The sequence below is a fragment of the Arctopsyche grandis genome, chromosome 6 (genome assembly GCF_051622035.1).
Source record: "Arctopsyche grandis isolate Sample6627 chromosome 6, ASM5162203v2, whole genome shotgun sequence".
In the NCBI taxonomy this organism is placed as follows: domain Eukaryota; kingdom Metazoa; phylum Arthropoda; class Insecta; order Trichoptera; family Hydropsychidae; genus Arctopsyche; species Arctopsyche grandis.
Window position 1 is genome coordinate 10,972,870 of NC_135360.1, and position 24,579 is coordinate 10,997,448.

The 24,579-nt window shown below is 32.3% G+C and overlaps 1 protein-coding gene across 2 annotated transcripts in view; it reads right to left on the bottom strand.

Moving 5' to 3' along the window:
• Window positions 1-23,314, bottom strand: part of LOC143913272 (zinc finger protein castor homolog 1-like) — a 120,330-nt gene extending 97,016 nt beyond the window's left edge. For both annotated transcript variants that reach the window (XM_077432961.1, XM_077432960.1), the window contains exons 1-2: window positions 23,201-23,314; window positions 20,573-20,776 (exon numbers count right to left, since the gene is read on the bottom strand). The gene's annotated coding sequence lies outside the window, so the exon portion shown is untranslated. The remainder of the gene's footprint in view (window positions 1-20,572; window positions 20,777-23,200) is intronic.
• Window positions 23,315-24,579: the final 1,265 nt, after the last annotated feature.

Here is a 24,579-nt window from a genome sequence, read left to right on the forward strand (position 1 = left end):
TTCGATAAGATTTAAATAATTATTGAATTTTAGCACAGGTTTCATAAGTTGGTTTATTTACCTCTTGGCAAAATCAAACGCTTAATAATGTGAAGCCGAAATTTGTCACATGTAATTATAAAGATTCATAAAAATTGCAATCGCAAATTGAAAAAACTGATCATTGATCAAATCTAATTAGAACACACTGCTTCCTACTCTGATCCATCGCCAAAGAAGTTCAAACTCAAAACAAAAACACAAAAATGAAGAACTCATAACGTGAAAGTCACATTAAAACCATTTATAGACAAAATTGAGTATAAAATTCAAACACAAGAAGCTATTGATACAATGATTCTATAGTAAATTTTACACCACCGAATGAATCCCACAGCCCATCAAACTACTAGAAAGTGAAATAACAAAAGGAAGAATACGTATCTGGCAGGGCTGTGTAGTCGTGGCTTTTCGGCTGGAGTCGGAGTTGGAGTCGTTAAAAATTCGAACGACTCAGATTTCGCGTTTATTTTATTTTTTACTTCAGATAATAATGTATCTATATGAATACTGAATAACTAAGAGTGACTCACCAATACCCAATGTATGCAGACGTGAGACAGTGCTTCTATCATTGTCTATTTTTTCATATTTAGGTCAAATTGATATTTGGCAAATCCTTTACGCCAAATGCGTACATTTTATTAGTTTCATGTATGTATGTATTCATATACAAAATATTAAAAGAAGAAAGTTCAACTAAAAGTTAATGATTTATCTACACCAACTCGTTATATGTATGTACATATTTATATGCAGCACCTTGTTTTAGTTAGTACTAGAGATATTTGAAAATTAAACCACCATACATAATGTCCACGGCGACATGATGAAAATTTTAAAGTTGCGATATTTGGGCTGTGAGACGTGTGCGTGTATAATAAGTGAAGACATTGTATCGCTTAGCTGACTCTGTCTGGTACTGAAGCGGAGATAATAATTGCGGGGAACACAAACAATCCAGGGTGTGGCGCATAGTCGCGCTCGTGCCCGCTCTCGTGCTCGCACTGACGTGCGACACTCATGCCAATTCGCATGCTATAATAGAAATATGCCTACATACATATTAAATATAATATACATACATATGATGCATCTTGCGGAAAATTGAGGTGGAAAACGAACGAAAGCTCGCGCGCCCACACGAGCTTTATAAGTTTATCATCGTTTATATTACATACGTATATGGGCAAAAATCTGCTTTTACACGCCCCATTCGCGACCGCATTGTTTTGCAGATGGCTACAACAGGAATTATGCTGAATTTCTTTAGCATTTTAAGGATTTTCATTGAAGGTTTTCAATTTTATAGAATCGGATGGAAGATTTGTATACTGTCGACGCTTAAACTACATAATTTTACTGTATAAAATTTAAATATTACATACATACATACTTATACGGTCATATAATATATACACTTATTTATTCTTGACTATGTTTAAAAGTCGTTAAAAATTCAATTAATTGTTATTTATAACAGCATTTTCACGATTCTTAAAATTGATAATTTAAATTAACAAGAAGTTCATTGCCTCAAAAAGAGCACTAAAGTTTAATTAATTAAATATGAAAAGTTTCACAATAGTCTATGCTAATGTGACTTTGAATATACGATGTTTTTTTTCTCTGAATTTTGAAGCGCCTACATAAGTAAAGTTAAAATGAATTTTCAGAGAAAATATAAATGAATGCATTCAACTACTGTGAAAATTTTACACGAAGAAAAATCGGAAAACTCTAAATAAACACATATGTATGTATGTATATAAAGCTTTCATTAATTAAAAATAAATCTATGAAATGAAACGAGCGAATGAATGTGCATCATTTTTTATGAACAAAAGTTAACAAGGAACTAATTGTGTTACGGTGTTTTCATCGCAACAGCATCTTTCACCTGTTAGTGATATATGCAATCATAATATATGTATGTATATAATAGTGATCGTAATACGTCTATTATATCATTGATATTTAATGTACCCACATAAACCTACATACCTACACACTTACTGATAAGTGCAACACACTTATAAGCAAAATAACACACACTTATAAGCAAAATAAGTACATATCATATATGTAATAATAAATCAATTTATTACATTGAAATTCCATTCGAAATACACAGATACATAATACAATAAAACGAGAGCGTTGTTGTGTAAATTGAACTTTTTTCAAACTCGTACAAAGAAGCTCCAGATCCTCACAATGAAGCTCACAATCGAGAGTTGGAAAGCTCGCGAGCTCAGAGCACCGCATTGCACTATTGACGTCTTCCACGAGAAATCTGGTTTCTTCTCATAATACAATTTTAAAGGATGATAAGCAGCATTGTATAACGATCGAATGAATAAATGAATGAATGGTTTCAAAACCTATCCGATCTATGTATCTGGCCGACTGCTGTCATGTTCGGAGCTAAACGACGTGTACCCCCATTGTGTTGGGTTTCGACCGTTCTTCGTACCCTTCCCCGCATATAAAATAATAATTTAAGTAGAATTATAAAACGCACAAATCTAACGAAACAATACTTAGCCAACCACGCGCGTATCGTACATGTAATATACGAATATATAAAATAATAACGAACATAATGGCGGTAGACTCTTTCTTAGCGTATGTATGTATAATGTATTCCGTCGGATAGATCTAAGCATGATTAATAATATACGAGCGATAAATTGAAATATAGAAAGGAATGATTGATGAACTGAAGCAGTGGCGAATAATGAACGTTCGGGGTTAGTTTCATGTATGCGAATGCGGATTTTAATATTCATTTCTCTAGCTTATGATACGCTGAATCCACATTGTGTACTCTTAAGCTGTATAATTATTTTTATAAAAATTCAAATGAGCATCAGAGATGTACTGCTATGTTAAAGATGCATTGAAATGTTGAAATACATACAAACGAATCAATAAAAATTATAAAAAAAAGTATATAAATACGCTTTTGCTTGAAACTGAATTCAATTTAATGGAAACACTCTATCTTCTTCCTCAAAGAATGTTTTCATAAAAAAGAATTCCGAAATTGATGCTCTGTCTTGAATCCATAAAATTCATTGATCACATTTTATATATATATATATATATATATATATATATATATATATATATATATATATATATATATATATATATATATATATATATATATACATTTACGTAGAACGCTATAAAAAATAAAGTAATAATGAAATAAAATCTCCGGAAATACAATATAAGTAATTTAAAATATAAAGTACATTTTCGAATTTTATATTTAGTATTAAATTATTAGCGCGACGCTATTAAAAGGATCAGAAGTGAAACTTGTATCGTTTTATTTTATTTTTAACGCATTAAAAAAATCATCAGATAATGCGTTTATTTTTATGGTGTTTTTCGTCCATCCCCCGTAAAAATTTTTATAGAAATCACTTAAGAAGTTTAACGAATTAAATTAAAAAAACAAACGCATATACATACATACATATATATTTTATTGGTGCAAGTGTGTGGATTTGACATTTACGCCCTCGTTAAAGCCGCAATGCGTTTCCCTTTTTTTAACACTTATATTTGAGTCGAATTTTTTAATTCGCGCAAGTAATACGCTTATATACGTGTAAACTTATATATGTATACATTTTTTTCAGTATTAAATAAATAAGGTTACTCGACGATACGATCTACTTTTAAAACGTGTTTGTCTACTAAAATTCTAGATTAGTTTCCGTGGCAAAAAATTAAACTATGTGTGTATATAATAACAAACTGCAAAAATGCTATAAGTTTTTTTTTTTTACGTGTTAACGTTTGGATACGTCTTGTCCATCGTTGGACGACTTTAATTCGACATTCGGTAGACAGGTGGGTTGCTCGTCTCTCTCTGTTCATCAAAAAATTAAAAGTTCAACGTTCCCGAAGATTTGTTTCGTCGTAAAAAAGAATCAATATCAATTTTCGAAAGGGAATGAAATGGGATGCGACGAAAACGCAACGGAATGCCCGCATTATAAAATACAATAATAAACACATAGCGGGTTTCGATGACGTTCGTGCGATGCAAGACACGTCACAACAATCACGTTTGGAAAAAATTGATCAAAAATCATCGAACGAATACACCGAAAAACCCAAAAGCGATCGATGTGACCTTTCTATTCTGTGATATATAAAAAGGTGTGGCGACCGATGAATTCCGACAATTTCCATTAATGACAGGTCTCGAACGAACAATAACGCGGCGTTCGCATTGAACGCTACATAAAATTTTATTATTTAATCCTGTCTCCGAGTGTAATTATCGTACGAGACTATTGTCTACACGCCGTATACGGCAAAATAATTCGACCGCGAAAAGTAATATTTAAACTGGTAGGGAGGAAAAAAACCGAATCAACGCTTCATCGATTCCGTCAAAGGACGGGTTTCTTAATCGTCATTTAAGAAATATGCTTAAAAAAAATTATATTGTATATTATACCTATTGCGATGTTGCGGTGTCATCTCTTTAATCATATTTAATTACACACAGGCGAAAATTTCAAATTCAAAACACAAAAAAATGCATGCAATTGTACAAAAAACATTTAGGTGTTCACCTGTTGTGCCGATTCATAATCTGAATGTATAAAGCGGCGACTAAGATAACTAATAATTTTAAAGATAATAAATCAAGGAAGGGATCAATTAGTCTAACGTCAGCAATGTCATTTACGAGAGAATTTTTTTGTGAAAAATATGCTATTAAAATATGTACATATGTATAAAAATATTATTCAGATAATTTATTTGTTTCTGCTCAAAAGAGTTCGTTCTCGCCCAAAATTTCGGATAAAAAAAATCATGAGTGATGATGCATCATAAGATACATATGTATACATATACGTATTTAATACAAGCTGCATACATTCAAATTATTACGAATTAAGTCCCGAAGAAGTCCCGAAGTATAAAATATTCAACAAATAAACTCAAATATTTTGTAACTAGTTAAGACTCTTTAGTGTGACAGAAAAAAAATTCGAAAGAAGCCTAATGAAACCGAATACACACATTTATTATTTTTAGGTAAAAAAAACGCAATAAAAACATGAACTGTGTATAATTTTGACCGAAATTCAAACACATGTGAGTCTTACGCGCATAAACGGTTGAATGTCTGATACCCATTTAAGTGCTGGAAAGATAATAACTGGATGCTATAAATTTTTAAGAAGTATTTTTCAATTCCGCCTTCCATTTCGTCGATCCCGAAATAAAATTGTAAAACAGACGAACGCCTCTGGATATTAAAAAATATCAAAATTTTCAAGATAGCCGACGCCCGGGCAATTAGTTCTTACGAACTTTCGTACGGAAATAAATGCATTCTTCACAAAGCTCTCACATATTACATACATACGTCTTCATCCAGAGACGCATTACCCATAAAACTATATTATAACATAATATAATTCGAGCAAAAGCATTCTCAAATACAAAAATAGTACGTCTTCATTCCAATGCACTAATTCAAATCGTCTTTTGACCGGTTTTGTGCGAGTTTCCATTATTATATTATACGTTCATACGTGTGTGCAAGCATTTTTACCCCGAGTCCCCACTCGACGGTGAGACTGTGACGCTTCAGCGACATTTCTTCGCGGGTAGACGCCCATTCTAAGCGTCGTTTTGGTCCATTCACAGCAATGAAGCGATGTGCGTGTGTTTTGTAGGCTCACGCACGCAGAGCTCTTTAATTGAAAGGGGTAATCAAGGAGCGGGACGCGGATTGACAAACAGTGGCGCGCGAGCTGACACTGTCCCACACAATCAAGATCATTCATTTGTGCTCGTACACATATGAACTACAAATCAATTTCACACCAGAGTTTGAGTGATACTATTAGTACAAGCGTTTATTCATAGCAATATATCTGGGTATACATATGTACACATGCATACACGTTCTTAAAATTTTGGCTAATATAGAACAACATTTTTCAATCGCACAGATAGTTGATGGTGCAGAAATATAATATATTGACAAAAAGCGTTTATTTGTGGTGATTTTTTTTATAAATTTGCTATAAATTCGAGATAATCTCTCGTGTATTTTATTTATTTATTTTTTTAAAATACTTAGAAGAAGCTGCATAGAATGTGAAGATTAATTTTATTTCAATCTCATATCGTGTGATATTAATTTAAGTTTGAAAGGCATTTTTGAAATTCTTCTTTGAACTCTTCTAATACACATGATATTCTTTTAAATATAAGGGTTCTAAATAGTATATACAAATTCTAATTAAGTTTTAATATAAATTTTATAAATTTTGGCCAAAAGCTTACATTAAACGACCCAGTAAAATGTAAAAAAATGTTTGAAATTTGGCAGGAAGTCTCATAAATAACTATAATAATTGAAATTATTGTTTATTAATTAATAATAGTATTTGCATTTGAACAAACAATGTTATATTCGAGAACGTTAGTCGTTTTAATTTTATTTTAGAGGTAATTTTAATGACTGCATACAACATTATATGTATATTTATTTATATTAAAAATTATATTTTTTAAATTATAATACCAAAATAAAATATTTAATACTTCTAGACCTTCATAAAAAATAATATAATAAATAATAGATGACAAAAAAATCGTACACTTTTTCAAATTGAAATTAACGCTCGTAATATTTTATAATAATTATTTTAAAAAATAAGAATTATTACTACTAATGACCATACTAAATAGGTGCTTCTTACAAGCAATAGTGAATATTAAATTCACACAAAAAAAACAAACTAGCCCTATAAAAGTGCATTGACAAATTAATTACACCATTTAAGGGTAAGAAAAAAACAATTTTAAATATCAAGTGTGCAAAAAAGCGCATGAATTTTTTCACCGCGTAATAAATCATTCATAAAATGCAAAATTAATAACAGTTAAACTAGTTACACTATAAGCCATTAATCAAAAAAATACAGCATTCAGTATGCATATCTTTGTATATATATATATATATATATGTACTTGCAACATTTATATGCATACAATAAAACAAAACCTCAATTACACCTACTAATATATGCGGAATTGGATCGCGTGTCGCCGGTTAGGGACCGCTTTCAAGAATTATAATTAATTTTACACATTTGAGAAATAATACTATGGGCTCAAGTGAAAAAACAAGCTCACAATTTCCAGATGTTCTCGCTTAACCGAGATAATAAAGAGTGCGCACATACAAACACAGAACACATCAAGTACCACACAACATTTTAAAATCGAAAAAAAACACACACAAATAAATTAGAAGATAAGGAATACGTAAATGTTAAAATGCACACACATTTAATTTCACACGAGCACTACATCACGCCGGCCTCAGATATTGCGGGAAATTAACGGAAAAACGGTGGCGAGATGATTGAATGAAATTCCGGTTAAAAACGAGAAGCCACCGGTTCCAATTACCGGTGCAGACAAGGCATAATTTCGAGTGACACATTGCTTACAAGCTTGCAAGAGAGCGATACGTTTTCGAAGGAAATGGACGAGAGAGCAGATGTTCCCCTGCATGTGTTTGCGATTACGCACTGGCGATCGTTATAAAAATGATTGCATGAATTAGATTATGTAACGTTCGAAAGAAGAGGAGAAAAAAATTAAGAATCTAAATTTTTCATACATCCAGTATTCAGTTCCAGTGCGTGCGACACACGTCTCTGGCGATTTATTTGCTATTCATAGCGTATAGCGTTTTTATGAAGTTCTTATTAAAACTTTAAGAAAGTTTATAAAGCGTTTTCCATAATGGATTGATACGTATCGAGAATTTTAACGCCTGCCCATATCGACGACGAATCGGAATATTCGCACGTATGTGTGTGTACATATAAAATACTTTAGGAGATGGCGGGTAAAACCGCACCCGTTTTGCGAAAAAATCGACTTTAATAAACACTAAGAAAAAGTTGTTCATTCGATAAATATGTGTGTTTTAATTGGACGTAGTTTTTTTCATATTCGACCCAACATTCGTGAGTAGCTTTCCGACATCCCCAACTTTTTGAATCTATTTTGTTTGTATTACATACATATGTACATATATAACCAACAACAATGCTCATTAGTTAGCGTATAATGCTATCAACTGAGAGGTCATGGGACTAATTCCTGGCCCGATGTTGCGGACCAGACCTTGGATATATGTATGTGACTCCAAATTGATCGTTTCCTGTCAGAGTTTGTCAATTTATCTGATTTCATTTTTGAAACGGTTCCAAAAAAATGGCAACATATCCTCATTTTACACCATTATTTGAATATAATTTCAATTTTATAATAATAATTTATATAAAGTATATGTATGTATATGTAAAAATTTGGCCATATGTGTCGCCTTGGGGCATAACCGATAAATGCAACATGGTTTATATACTATTACTATATTTTATATTGTATAAAAAATAACGATTAAATTGTGAATATTAAAAAAAAATCATTCATAGAGGTTAGATCCTTAATTGTGGCATATTTCCATGCAATGTTATCAAAGAGCCTATTAAAATAGCATATTATAAATCAATTATTTGATTATGTGTAAATTGGCTTATTTTTCCCATTATGCCGTAACATTAAAATAAGATAACACTATAAATACTAACAATAAAAATAATGTTTAAAATAAAAAAAAATATCACTAGATTAGAATAGATTGACCTAAGATGTATTGTGAACAAAATGTATGAACAATAAAAAGCATTTAAAAATTAAAATAACTGATTTCGCGAATAAATCAAATACACATTTGGAGCATTTGGCTAGTGAGATCAATCTGGAAACATAATTAAGTAATTTTTACGAATTCATAACTCATTATTTGTAATATATTGTATATTTTTTACAAACGTAAAAATAGTGATTCAATTACAAGCTATTGTTATATCTTTTCATAGCTCTCAAAAATCTAAAATAATAAACATGCATATTATGTATTAAATAAGTATATTTTAAGTAGAGCAAAAAAAATCTAAAAAGTTAAATTAAAATTTAAAAGAAATATACAAACTAAATAAGGTCCTCGGTTTAAATAAAAATTAGATTCTACACACATTTAAAGAAGATAACCAATACAACTGATGTCGACACAAAACTCTAAAACAAACAACACAAAACATCAATTACTATACAGCGACAAATCCACTACTCTTAAATGTTCAATACATACCATACGACACGCGTATATCTTGTCCGAACTAACCAACCTTCACTCAACACACACGCACACAAACACGCATATATTAATAGAGAAACATTAACATTTCAATTTTGAACGATGGATTAAAAATTCTAGTAGCGACTTCTTTAGACAATCCTATGTCCACACCGAACGCACGCCGATCAAATTACCCACAAGTACATACAGCACATGTAATACGAAACGTCAAACGGGGCACGCGTCAAAATTTTAAAATTAAAAATCAAATCATTCCGAAAAAGTGGTCACCACGTTCGACGCCTAAATACATACATACATACATCCGTATATATGTACATAGATTCGGTTAATATTGAATGCGGGTGCATATGTTATATAGTAATTTAGTGAATATGTAGCGGGTGGATAGTATGCCGGCGCGCATTCTTCATACAAATTATACATTCCTTTCAATTCGGCGGTATCCGTTCACTCTCTTACCCAGTATGTTTGAATGTGTATTATATTTATGTATGTACATGTGTGCACGTTTAAGGGAATCTGTACGCGCGTTCGATATACAAAAGAGGGACATTTTCGAATTCAAATGGGCAAGAAGAGTTCTTCGTGTCAATAATCGGATTCTTTCACGTCATCGAACTGCTCCACTGCTCCACTTTTCAGGTTGGGCGCGTTGCCTACTCGAAACTGTGTTTTCAACTATGCTACTTACTATGTCTACTTACTATGTGCTGTTTTGCCTTAATGCTTGTACATACTGAAGCCAGAATTTTTCCACGTGGAATCTTTACAGTAAGGCGGACGAGGCGCGAGAAGAATTTTCCGACTGACTATTTTATAAAATAGCCAGTTAGGTTTTTGAGCTCTACATTAGAATAATATAATACTTTAATAACTAACAAACATAAAAAATAAATTGTAAAATATAGAAAATGATCAGTAGATCAGTAGCTATTAAAATAGATATAAGATGCATTGTGAACATAATTTAGAAATAATAAAAAGCATTTAAAAATCAAATATTTGACAGTCCTCCTACTATCGTTTTACGAATTGATTGTACTTCACACCCTCCCTATATGAATGTTTCCAAAACCTTGCTATTAAAATCAGAAAACAGTAGTAATTTATTAATAATGAGAAAACTTCAAAGAGTGAAATACACATGTTTATACCATAATAATATGCAATGGATTACGCTTTATTATATCTATTAATTAGCAAACGAATTACGCGTATTCGCTTTATATCGATTCGTTAATTATTGACATTCAATTCGTCGACTATTTTTACCAGATGTGTTGGGTTAGGTTAAGTTTCAAATTTTTCGATAAGTTAAGCATCGATATTCTAATTTCGGTAAATTAAGATGGAAACTTGTATTAATTATACGAATCATCCAAAAATGAGATACATAAATTAAGTATGTTCATACATACCTAAATCATAATGAAATCATAACTCAAATTTCATTTCAGTGAATATTATTGATTTTTTACACAAATTGGTAAATAAAAATCATTTCTATTTTGGATATAATATTGTTATGATAGCTTTTACAAACCCATAAGTTCCTTATACTAGTCATATTATATATATGTATGTATGTATATATGTATGTATCTATATATGTATGTATGTATATGTATCAATAATTACTTAATTACATACTGACGGGTCGTAAAATCATCCAAGATACTTCACAGTTCCAATCCGAAGACAAGAAATATCGTAAGTAATAATCATAAAAAATCTTTAATTTGAAAAAATATGCATGTACGATACATAAATACTTTTTTTGTATACTGTCGATATTTTTTATTTAAATTTAACGTTTGTATTCAATATAAAACTCTCCATATGAACAATCACGAGAAGATTTGATCTGCTTTTAAACGGAATGAACTATAAAATCCCTTAATGGGACGGAAGATATTTAATCGTTTTTAGTATGATGTATTAAAAACAAAGGTGAGCTCAATAAAATTGAGAATCCATTTTTTACCCAAATCAATTTACATGTTTTTTACATACGAGACGTACGTACGTATTTAAAATATCGCTTGCATGTAGTCTAATAAATAATAAATGTGTCTATAATTGGTAAACGTTACGCGCTACTTTTACATTCAATCTTGTTATTTTTTATCATGTACGTACGAATCGTCTTATTTTTCTCCATTTAATTCTATCATTTTTTTTTCACTACCATTCTATCAATCTGAATTCTTACTGGTAATATTTAATTTTAGCATACCGCAGCAACACATTGACCTTTAAAAATTTTAATCTACTTAAAATGAAAATCACGATTTGTGCTAATGTACGCGCTCATGACTATAAATCTCCATTCAAACCGATATTACTAAAAATATGAATTCGTTTCTGTTTTACATATTGTACGTTCTCGAGTCTCTCATGCACGCCGCGAATCGATATAAAAAGCATATTTAACATCTAAAATTTGCGAAAAAATTAATTTTAAAAAAAAAAAAACGTCCGAAGGGTAACCGTCGACCCGTTCACGGATTGTCGACACTAGTTCGGGTAGATTTGACCTGTTTAGCACCGGACAAGAGCATCCAAAGATGATTTAACGGCTTAACAGAAGAGGGACTGGACCTTTTTATGTTCCAGACAGGTCGTAAAAGTCTAACAGGTTTTTGGGGGCATTCCTTCAGATAAAGTTACCGATCCCCCTGCCCCCTTTTATCCCCCCTCACTCGCGTTTCACGGGATTATGAAAAGTTAGATACGTGTGTGTCGATCGAATACATCGCTTTTATACCATTACAATGCGTCTATACGTACAAAAGATATGTATGTACATATATATTTTCTATAGCTGGGTTCAACGCCAATTAAGCCACGTAACGCCCAAGCGTAAAAGCAAGTTTTAGCCCCCTGTTTTTTTTTTCTTTCATTTTTTTTAATAACATATTTTATTTTACGGGGTCGTTTCATTAGGCTACCTCAAAACAGGATTCCCATAATTATTTTTACGGTTCTAATAAAATTCTGTGTATCAAGTCATGAAACAGGGTTGAAGAAAGCAGATCGTTCGATCGACCACCCCATTTAAACTTTCCTACTAGGTCAAGAAGAAATTCAAACAAACTTTACTATGAGTTAGTATGGATCAAATAATTACCTATGTACATACATATGATAATATTCTGATTATTTAAAAATACATTTCCAACCCAACTTTTATATTTAAAGATAAAAAAATATCAGAAAAAACTCAAACTAACATTTTCCTCAGCTGCACCATAAAAAGTAAAGGCTAATTTTAATTTAAAAAACAAAATCACAATCATCCAGCCTCAATGTTTTTGAATTCGAGATGAGTTTAGAATAAAATAAATGAATCAAAATACTTAATTAGTCAGTATTTTAACTATTTTTTGGTTTTTATTTAAAGTCATCTCAGTACCTATACCAATTCATTATATCATCGTAAAATATTCAATTTGATCATAGGATTAAATTAAAGAATTCGTTGATTCTAAAGAATTGTTAATTATACAATTTGATATTATGAACATATTGTACGTTATGCAAATAGATTGTCGAGATTTTTTTTTCCAATTATGATTTAAACACTAGCATCAAACATTAAAAATATTAACAAGAAAACTGTATAAAAAGGGTAATGGTCGCTGAATCAGTAACTATGATATTAGAATAGTCTTAAAACGTATCGCGAATAATAAAAAGCGTTCAAAACTCAAAATCAAGCTAAATAAATTTAGTACGACTTGAAATTTTATGACAGCAACAACATTTTCACACAAAAGCGACTCCAACAGGATATCCACCATACAACCAAATCACCCCCATATATTGCAATCATTCAAAACAATCAGGAAAAAAAATCCCAACAATCATCCAAAACAATCGAGACCGAAGAACCAGTGTCAGTGCATTCGGCCCTAATTGCAATCGCAACAATCGACCCATACATCATCGAAAAAGCCACACATTTACATATTATTGCACATTCGCACGTTTCTGCAAAATATCGAAATAACACACGTGTCATATATCAAATAAATTGCACACACACACACACACCCTCGCATGCTCACACGTACGATAATAATAAAAATAAATCGAAAAGGTGGAGAGGAAACAAACGTTCGGAGACCCCATGCGAAATTTACGAGTGGTCGCTGTAATTCGCCAGCCATCGTCGGTTTGCACCGAAACCGAACGAACCAACAGAGGCTGCGGCAATGGAATTTGCTTTTTATCCGAGTGCACTCGGGGTCACGTGTGCATGATGTTGTATGTGCACTACAGTGCATTTTTCATATGCAACCACTCAAACGAACTTATTTATATGAGGCGACCGTGTTTCGCGATCGAACCGGCCCGAAAAGCAACACATCTACATACAAGTATTTATATAACAGACATTTGTACTGTACGTATGATTTTCACGATTTTCCTTCAACGTGCTCCTTTCGAATAAGCAATTTAAAATTGGAACACCTTCAGCGAATAATCAGCGGTAATATAATTCGTAATATCGAATGCCGTAATATTAGGACTAAATAAATACAATTTATACTACATACATATGAGCCGTTGTATTTGATAGTGGCAAAAGTCCACTTTTCTTCATTTCGAGAAATATTTTGTAAAACATTAAATATAATGTTTTGCGTTTAACAATACCTTAAAAAAACTGATTCTGAACATATCGAATTAAAAGTGATAACAATTTGTGAATTAAGTCAAACAGAAATAGTGTTTTTGGAACTGAAAATTGGACTTCCGCCACTTTTAAATAGAACGGCTCATATGTATGTATGTTTGCATATGTATGTATGTATACATATATGTACATATATTATCCTAATAAAGATTGTCGTCACACATTTATCTGTCGCCTCATTTAAATTACTTAAGCCCGATTATGATAAATCGCGAGTTTGGTTTATTTATATTGCAGATACTGGCCGTTTTTACTTACGTATTTAATGAAAAAATATTAAGACACAATTACATATATATGTATGTACATATGAACATTTATACAAAAAATAAATAATTTCAAATAAAATTCTGACTGAACGGAACTGGACACTATACATATGTATGTACTTATATGTATGTAGATAAATCTCGTACATATCGAATGCTAATAATCTTTTCGCATCTTGCCAATTTTAAAGTGTGACTTTTCAAACGATCACGATACAATACGCATTCGGTGATTCAATCGATTGAATCATTTCCAATCTATTCGGACATAATGTAATTCGATGATGTTTGCTACCGCTTAAATGGGCTGAAATGTCGATAATATTTTTCAAATATAATAATCGACCATTGATTGCGTGATATTCAGAAGCGAGCGAAGCGGCATCCTTATTGGAATGCGGCTTTCAAATACACGCATATATGCATACATACATATATATATATCAAATATGCTCTTCATAAATGAAAATTCCATTCTTCATCACACCATTAAACGAATTCAAAATTTATTTAATTTTATATTCGAATGTAATATTTTAGATATGAAATCAGCCCATAATTCTGCCGCACTATAACATCCTACTATGAACGGATGAAATTTTCTCGCTTTTCCTAATTAGAATACCAGTAAAGGAGCATTCAACTAGCATATGCATAATATGTAGATTATAGTTCGGACAACAAAACTACCAGGCATTGTCCGGCCGTACTCGAACCTTTAACCTTTGTCGTAAGCGCACTCGCTACCGGTAATCGAGCTACCTGTTTTGGACACGCAACAAGAGAGCATCTTGCACGACGATAAATCTCACAAGAGCACACACTATGTACTATTATGATCATAACAATTATTTAACCAGGTCTATAATACTACAATACGCATCGGGATAATGCATAAAACCCTTCTACGGAAAGAAAGGTCAACAGTTCAAAGAATCAAAAATGCACTCAATAAAACAAAATTTCCATCGAATTCTGTTCCGACGCATCATTCTCATCTCGCATTCTTTCGCGATGGGGAATGCATCACATAGTTTGCACATCGACCATTCGAGAGAAAAGACAATGGCCGCCATTGTGTTACAGATTCCCGTCCGAACCCCATAAACAATTTTAGGTTTTTATCTGCGCGAGGAGAAGAAGATGAAGAGCCCACAACAATTGTATCTCCCTTTTATTAAAGGGGCCGGGAAGTTTATGCGTGGGCGCAAAGAAATCATAAAATTCTCTTTTTATAATCTCGGAAATTGCGTTTTTCACTCGTTATCTCGATACCGATGTTTGAAACGCAAAACTTTGTTTGCTCGCGGATCAGTTTATCTCGTTAATTTTATATTTTTTTTACTAAATTCAATGGTATCGAATTCAAAAGTGCTACCAGCTAGATATATGTAAGTCCATATACACAGATGACGTCATATCAACACACGCAATTAAACACTTAACAATTCACCACGAAATAATAATAACGACGACTAATCAACATTTTCAAATTTCGTACATGCAAAACTTCAAAGCATAACAATATAATACAATAATAATTAATATACACACATCCGTCCAAGAATTTCTAATCAAGCGTTTAGTCTTGAAGTTAAAAGTATCGTTCCCTATCTGGGTTTGTGTCATTGGATTGGATTTTTGCAACCTTGTATGGCCTCAGGAACGAAAAGCGTATGCGAATTGTGTTCATAAGCGAATATGGACAAAACGTGGACGATCAGTACATTATACCAAGTAGGAGATGCTTCGAACGACAAAAAAAAATACAACGTATTCGCGTGCATAAATAATTTATGGCGATGATGATTAATATAACAATGGCGAATCGACGAGCGCTCGCTTTCGTATTATTATTCGCTGTCAAGTAAACTCAAAGAGCGGTTGATGGAAGCGTTCAGTTCGTAGTACCAGATTCGGAAACCGAACTCATTACGAACTTCTACTATCACAGTGGCACCCAAACTTTGCAAAACCCCAACCCTTGTAAGACTCCCAATTAATTTTAACAACCCCTTGCCCCCTCTTCCTCGAATACAATCATTCAAATCTGAAACTTATTAATTTACTTTATTCAACTATTCACTTATAAATCTACGCTACTTTTTTACATACATACTTTCTATCGCAAATTCGAGTTTATAAATCTATATAAAATACTCATAGCATTTCGAATTTACTGATATTATAAAATGCTACCCAATTGTTTATTGATGTTTTTTATTGGCCAGGAAAGCACACTGGGGTTTACCTATCAGGCTTTCCTGGAATAGGTATATATACATATACATATACATATATATTATAAAATAAAATAAAATATACATACAACTATTGAAGATAATTTTTCTTGATACTGAAGCGTTAAAAAAATATATAATGATACCTACAAATATCTACTCTCCAGGCAATGAATTCCCGTTGCATTCTTAAGGTGACAGAATGAGACAATGAATCGATTAGATATAATTAATCATGTGGTAGCCAAATCTATATAGAACTATCTCATCAATTAAAGCAGCAAATGAGGACAAGAAACGAACTAAATAGATTTTATTATAGATATCATGCATATTTTATAAACACATGTTGCAACACTCAAAAGAGGAAATAAAAATTTAATCCACAATCTATCCTGGAAATTTCAACTTGAGTAAAATTACAAAAAATATATTTAGAATAAATTACACATATTTATGTACACATGTATACGCTTTAAGTAATAATGACAAAAAAAAATCCCAGAAAAAGTTTATCCACAACAGCCTGCAACCCTTACCCGAAAATACCAACAAATAAATAGCAATAAATTGTTTATTTATCAAAAATACATTTATAATCAACAAAATAATAAAATGAGAGTCTAAGAACCGCAGCCTACACACATTAAACATGATTTTAATCACTCATTAGCGCTTCATATCAGCATAAATATTTTACAATTCACATATGACCTTCACATACATATATCTTAACAGCCATAACTTTCACTGCGAGAACCACGCAACCCCTTCGCAGCATCACACACTCCCGCGACTCACAGTTTGAGCACCGCCGACGCGCTACGTACGTGGCGAAAAAGCGCTCGGTCGAGTTTACAACTCCAAATCGTTTTTACGGAATAGATTTGAATACATACTTACGGCGAAAAAAAATATGCCGAAAAAAAAGTATACTTCGAAATCGGGTGCCCACGGGCTACGAAGAACGGTAAAAACACACACACTCGTTGCTCCCCGGCGATGACTTGATTGATTGCGGCACTCAACTACTAATTTCTTCATTAAAATCCGCGGATGACTACTCAAACGTCGTCTGAAACTGTCGAAGATTAAATTCGACCACGGCTGAGGGTCTGAAACGAGCTCGCCGAGGCCCAAGACTCGGCACAACAAACAACACTGCTGATTGATCGTTATTAATATTCAAAATGGCCGATAGCTATGTGCACACGCACTCGAATGTACGTACGTACATATTTGTACGTATATTATTATTATTGTACGAATGGATGATGATCGCCCTCGAGGAAGCGGGCAGACGTTTAAATTAAATAATACAAAGTGCCCCCCCCGGTCCAGTGCTCTCGATACATATATGTACATACATAATGTGCGCAGTTTCCTTTTTATTTGCACAATTTATGTGGTGTCATATTTGCGATATGGGCGTGACGATACGGCACGTCAATCAAAATGGCGCCTTTCGCGTTCGATTAGGCATATATGTATACATACCTACCTATATATGTGTAGTATTGACAATTCATTATATTATTTTTAATGTTTTTGTCGCGCTCTAACGCATGCCACTGGCCGCGTCTCGCGTCTCTTTCGTAATCGGCACCGTGTATAAAATGTACATATTTTTAATTCATCCAATAACGATTTGCTTTGTGAATGATGATTTTTTTTTAATGATTATTTCTCTCCGGGCGATCGAAAAATGCGCGATTGTATTGGTGCAATTTATTCGCGTGCGCCGACAATGGCCGACGTAAGTGTATAATTTGAATTTTTTGACATTTTTTTTCAAATCGGCGATAATTTTTATGAAACATTTCGTTTTAGAAGTTTATTTACCTGAAAATAACTTATTGCTAAAAAAAATCACTGACAAATATAAAAAGAAATTTTAAACATTAAAATACCTACAAATTTATTTTAATAATCTACCAACACGATTTTAGGTGAACTTGTTTCGTTTTCGCCATTATTATCGTCATAGTGAACTTACATAGTTTGAAAGAAAAATATTTTCTTTCGAATTTAAAAAAGCATTTAGCATCCGAAGAACTCTGTTTTTTATTTAATTTTATAATAATTTTACTACTACTGAGTTTTTATATAAAAGTGTACTATTATTAAACTGTTACATCTAATCAATAAATTTCAAGAATATGATTAAAAATATTTCTATTAATAATTTTTCGCGACTAAAAAAAATCAATGAAAAATACTATTTGTAAAATAATGTACGTACATATTTAATAGGAAAGAAATTATGTAAATAAATATGTATTATTTCATTTTATTACATTTCAGATCAATGTATACACCTAGTGGGATATAGAAAAAATCTTCAATAAATGATATTAAAGTTTGATAAAAAAAAAATCTAGTTAGATCAGATTTCCAATAAGATTCTCGTCGATTAAATTTGACCACTTTGACAAACATCCAATTAATATAAATTGAAAATACTTTTTTAACGAATTAAGTATAAACACACCACAAACAAAATATATCTAAAGATACAATTTACAATTTAAAAATTTTGAATTTTGAACAGTAGGTGAACAATTTACATCGGAATAAGGTGAAAAATAAACCTTGAATTGAAGTCAGTTATTTACTACAACCTTCAAATATCCCGACTAATACACGCGTAATTATATTTTATCTAAACGCACTCACTAAATAAACAGGTCAACGATCCCGAAATACTAATACTACATACACAATATTTTGATTTTATGTATTGCGAAACTCGAGAGAGTACCAATCGTGCATCCGCCGCATTAAAATAGATACATAAAAATAATACTACCAGTTTTATAATTGATATCAAATTAAACAATTAAAAAAACAAAGATTATTAAATCTTACAGACTTAACGATCATCTTTCAATGCTTATTTAACGGACCAATATACAGATTAAGTAAACCATCTCCGAGTAGGTACTTAACCATATTTCATACGGCAACATACACATACAGTAAAAATAAAGCAATAAAGAACCAACAAAAATGAATCAATTCCTCAGATAAACCATCGAGATACGCAAACGGTAAAACCGTCATAACTTCCTACACTCCCCGAGACAAATAAATAATAAATAAAATAAAAAGCGAACATGTGAGGTTTGTACTTATGTACATATGTATGTAACTATATATATATATAATACATACGAAAGATTTAACGCGTTCGCGACACCGTCGATTGCAAAGTTACAAAAGGGACGAACGCCAAGTTCTTCATTCGCATACATACAAAGTTCAGGGGTAAAAGACCTCAATCTTTACACAGTCTTGCGAAGATAAGACTCGTTAATATAATAAATGTAATATCGCACATATACATTTAACTTTTTTCAGTGTTTTTTACGCCGACAAAACGGTTTGTTCGCGTTATTGAAACATTCAAGTCAAATGTTTGCTTTAACCGAGCAATTAAGCGCGTAACGAAGATTGCAGATCAGACGTTACAAATCGTAACTTTGACGGGTCGCATCCCAACTTGTGGGATTCTTATCAGCGCCGCAAAATCTCATAAGATTGTTCGGTCGTAGTTTTTTTTTTGTTCACCCCAACTACTACATACACCACGTATTTACTTTAGCACAAAGCGACCATTTCCAATCTTGTTTTACGCTCTTTTGTCGCTATCCATCTCGGGAATACGTCATTTTCGAAGAAAGGCCGTAATTATTTAATAAAGGCCGTGAATGCTGTGGAGAATTTCGCTATGAACATACATATATACGTAGTATGAAAGGGTTTGTATCATCGATTCGCACAACAATACAACACGCGTTATTATAACGTTACAACAAGGAATAGAATAATGTAAACGGAGATTTCTCTAATCGGTGTGAATGTAACATGCTCCAATGAAAAAAACGTTTTTATCCCCTGCTTTGGAGCTCGAATAACGACGCAAAATCCAATTCAAACACATAAGAAACCCGCGTTGTTACTAAATATTTTACAATCCAAACAATTGCATCTAATGGCAACAACATGTGCATTTAATCGCAACGTAATTACTCCATTCAATACAGTAAATTAATCTACAGAATGTGCAAAGTTTCATATATACCTTAGATTTCTATCAATTTTGCGATCCGAATTGTTTGTTGTCTTCTGCTTGGATGTACACTTTTTATTATTTATATGTATACGAAACAACTATTTTATTTATTTATACTAATAACTACAAAGCTTCAATTTCTTCAGGCACTCTCGGTGTAGGTTTTTTTTTTACTTTTACACCAATGATAAATAATATAAATAAATATTGTCACTGAAAAAATAACAAAAATATCATTGATTAAATATAATATATCACTGAATGCGTAAACATTTATTACGCATTTATAATACAATTATTTAAATTGGGTCCGCACTAACGATTTCTCGTAAGTTTGGTTGTGGAAATGAAAATCGCCCTCACAAATTCTAATAAGATACTTTTTAACAAATTAAAATATCTTATAAGAATAATTTAAATTCAAAACAAAATTAAATAACGCTTGATAAAAACTAAAATGATTTGAATTTACAAAATGTGATACTTGCTCTAAATAAACTCCCCAAAAAAATACACTATATAATACTCTATATAAAAATTATTATATCAATCAAACAAACAGACACACATCCACATATAATTACGATTCGTTCAATTCCAAATATTTTCAATGGAAAGCAGTCATAAATCAAGTCAATGGTTAAACGATTGCCAATTTAGATATTGTTCAATATTTTTATTGCAGCAAGTTTTGCGTCAGCCAATACAAATACAATACAAACATGTAGTTACAAAGATCATAATTACACTTTTTTAAATATTACACACACACACAAAACATATTTATAACATACGAGAGAGTATTTCGTCGACAGGATGTTAAAAAACGGTCGATCATAAAAGCGAAGAAGACACACGACACAAAGAATGCATCAAAAATGGATTTCTGCGCGTTAATTCATCACACCGACAATGACTCACATTCGCAAATACAAAAAGAAAAATAAAATGTGCGAAAAAAACCCTTCGGCCTGACACACACAGATCGTGATTTGAATTCGTTTAATTTTTATTGCGAACCATATATACAAATAATAATTTGCACACACACACACACACACACGAAATGGGGGGGAATATGAGCATAATTCAAAGAACAAATAGAGTCATACGTACATAAATACATACATACATATATACATATCGAGACTGAAATAACTAATTGGCCATTGTTATTACAACTATTGACTCAATCCGATTTCGACGGGATATTACGGCCCGCGAACACACCCGTGCACAATTCTCGTATTCAGATATCCCCAACCCGAAGGATATTACAATATACAAGTTGTATATTACGCGAATATATAATTTTATTCGTTAGTAAGAAACGCTCGTAAATCAAAAAAACGATATTCGCCGCGAACGAAGAACGACTTAATCACACGTTCGACGAACGGAAGGTGGCCCGATTCGTATGATCAATAATACGCTACATACTACATATATTGAGATAAAATTAACTGTCGATTCGGAAAAAAGACGCCAATAAAGACACTCACGACCCGAATGGAAATGTGTAACGGCCGATACGAATCGTCCGAATAAATTTTCTCAATGGAGACGGACGATTCCGAACTCTAAACGGGCGATCACTAGCTGTTTTTATTATTTTAGATCCCTTTAAAAAGTCAATCGACATACAGAAGCAAGAGCAAATAGGCACTGATGATTTTCATGCTAAATAAGTATTATTTTATTTTAATTTAATGACAAAATATATCAATAACAAAATTTTTCCTACCCACTTTAAAAAGTCCTAACGCGAAATTATAATCAATAACTTTTTCATAGATTCATATCTATTTGTACTCAAATATATAAAACAAACATATCGTCGGTATACTGGCAGAAAAAAATTAATGTTTTGAATTTGTTATTAAATTTCATAAATCAAAAAAATTAATAATGATATTACGTCTCAAAATAGAGAACTTTTAGATTTTCAAAAAAATCAATTTTCTCAAAACAATAATTTTTGACTAAAGCTTTCTGCCTGTACATATACCGACGATATTTAGTTTAATTAGAATACAGCGTAAGAAAATGAATAAACAAAAAACATCAATTGAAAAACTTTTAAAAATATGTAACGCTATGAAATTAGTTTCTAGTAACTAAGTATGTATATATATATATATATATGTACAATATACAATGTCCAATTGAATCATACAAACAATTAAAACGTCCCTTTAAATTTAACATCACAAATAAATTAACATTCCACAAAATTTTCACACATTTTAAGCCTACAAACAAAATCAAACCAATCCAAAACTTAAATTTCGGTACAAAAAAAAACATCAACAACAACAACAAAATTTAAGCACACACAACATTCAACACAACACAACCCTTATTATCATCAACAACTTTTCCGGCAACAATAACACAACACAATCTCAACACGTACACACACGCAAACAAACGTCAAACAAAACTATGTAGACACAGTACAGCGAAACTGCGCAATTTAACAAATCACGACAAACACACTGGGGGAGGAAAATTTCATCGTAGACAAAACATCAAAAATTTCCCGAACGAATTAAAGTAAAAAATAAAAATTTAATAAACTCCACGGGCGATTTTCACCGAGATTGCGAGGGTGCGAGAGGGTAGTGGGATGATTACATGGGAGATGTTTTTATCCGGTTCCGATGTGTTTTTGTGTGTGTATATATAATAATAATATGATCGCGATGCGAAACGTGAGCGTGCTCGCGCTGCGGCGGCCGCGTGCTGACTGAACTACCAACCGGTGACGCGCAGACGCCACTGCACCCCACACACATTCACACGCCACTAAAAAAAAAACCACTAAAAAATAAATACAATCTCTCATCTCGACAACCCCCTTCGAATAAGATGACCCGCGCACACTCACCTCCGTCCGCACTTTTCCGGAATTTTCCCGCGACCGCGTGGATCCGAGGCGTTAGTCACGCCGCCGGAAAACTCGAAAGTCTTCATTTACCTCGGGTCAGGCGGGTGGACGGATGACGCGCGGAAAATCCGCGGAAAATCGACGTGACCAATGTGTGTTTTTTTTTTATTTTGATATTGTTGTTGATATTCGATAATAAATTGTGTGAAACTAGATTGATCCGGATCGGTCGGTTTTCGACTCGTGAGGAGGGGGGGTCTTTGCCCCCCTTTCCGTGCGCCCGCGTTGACGTTTAGGCGCCGATGATGGTTATCGGATGTTGGTCTTGCCACCAACGATTGTGCAATGAATGACGTCGTTAATTAAATAACGCGAAAATTTATCGGCGTCGAATTAAATCGCAAATTAATCACATATCTATCGGTTTCAAATAATGTGTTTTCGTGCGAAAAAAGTTTTAATTTCATCAAAGAATGGAACTTTTACCGAGGTATAAAAAAAAAATAAAATTCAATTCAATAAATATCGAAAATTACATAATGGTCATTTAGTATTTGTACAAAAATTATTAGCAGTAAAATAATTCTTTCACTGGCATTTTAGGGAATTTATATTCCGAAAACTTTACATTTACTTCTGTATTCTTATTCTACCTCAAATAAAAGTTTTTCAATATGTTCTTCGGTGCATTAAAGTTAAATTACATCAGAAGGAAAATTTGATGATGTTAGACCAACTTTTGCAGTTTGTCCTAATACAGATTCATTAGGGGGACCGTTTGGTTCCTGAATGAAATGCCTTATTTTTTTACGATGTTTTTTTTATTAATTGGACAGTCCTCAGTCCTTTGGTTCTCCTGGACAGTCCTGTAGTCCTTTGGACAGTCCTAAGTCCTTTCCAATTGGTGCTGTTATGATCTAGCATCCAAGTTGACAGCATATTTTCAATGTCCTGATTTGTGTAATATGCTTTAACCGACTTAGTTGGCGAAAGTATATTTCTACACAGATTCTATAAAACATATATACAGTTTTCTTTCATCTTTAAGACAGTATTTGGAAATTAAATATAACATAAAAACAGTTTCATAAATTTTTTCATATGATATATGTATTTATACCAAAAC